The sequence below is a fragment of the Myodes glareolus genome, chromosome 12 (genome assembly GCF_982192425.1).
Source record: "Myodes glareolus chromosome 12, mMyoGla1.1, whole genome shotgun sequence".
NCBI lineage: Eukaryota > Metazoa > Chordata > Mammalia > Rodentia > Cricetidae > Myodes > Myodes glareolus.
Window position 1 is genome coordinate 73,808,197 of NC_142037.1, and position 912 is coordinate 73,809,108.

Sequence of the window (912 nt, forward strand, 5' to 3'; positions counted from 1 at the left end):
GGATTTATCCCTACTGCTTTACTGGATTTTTGGAACCCTTTGCCTTTGGAAGGATATCTTGCTCAGCCCATATACTATGTGGAGGGCTTTGGCACTGCCTCAAAGCAATGTGCTAGACTTTGGTGACTTCCTATTGGAAACCTTACCCTCTCTGAGGAGTGGATAGGGGTTGGGATGGGAAGGAAGATGAAGGGAGTGGGAAGAAGGGAGGGAGTGTGACCTGGGATTGGTATATAAAAGGATAAAAGATATTTTAAATAAATAAAGAAATTTTAAAAATGAATGGTACTGTGCAGGCCAGAAACTGATACCCATGAAATGGACACAGCTGTGCCAATTAAAAGGAATATTCTCCTTCATGCATAGAAAGAGAAATAAGTAAACTACTTATTTACTAAAATACATGAGTATTATAGACAATGGATGGTTTGAAGAACATATCATTTCGTGAAAGGATATGTATTTGTGCAGAAAATGTGAGTAATGGCTTTAGGATGATGAGTTTATTATTTACCACTTTATTTCTGCAATGGTACGATCCTTAAATTTACTTTATGAAATCACAAATGAAAGACACTTACCATAATGTTCACTATGGTTGCATGTATAACTGTAAGCTTCACAAACCCTGAATGAAATGTCTTTTTCTCAGTATAAGAAACTAAACCTAAAAGATTTGCCAAAAATTGAAGTTTGCATCCATCTGAGAACATAGGGATAGGGTCATTGGGCTGTTATCATATCTGTTAGGCTGCAGCTGTTACACAAAAGTTAATTTGAACTCTGTTTTCACTACACAATCACTAATTGTGTAGCTAAGCTGTCATAATGTGGGAGTGGATAGAGGAACAACCTTCATTAGAAAGAAAACAGGTCACATTGATGCCAAGAGTCTGGAAAATCAAAAGTGAT

General features: G+C 36.7%; 1 non-coding gene across 1 annotated transcript; it reads right to left on the minus strand.

Moving 5' to 3' along the window:
• Positions 1-280: 280 nt before the first annotated feature.
• Positions 281-409, minus strand: LOC125392517 (small nucleolar RNA SNORA24). The gene has a single exon (XR_007229570.3). It is a non-coding gene; the product is annotated as a small nucleolar RNA SNORA24 (small nucleolar RNA).
• Between the last annotated feature and the right edge of the window lie 503 nt (positions 410-912).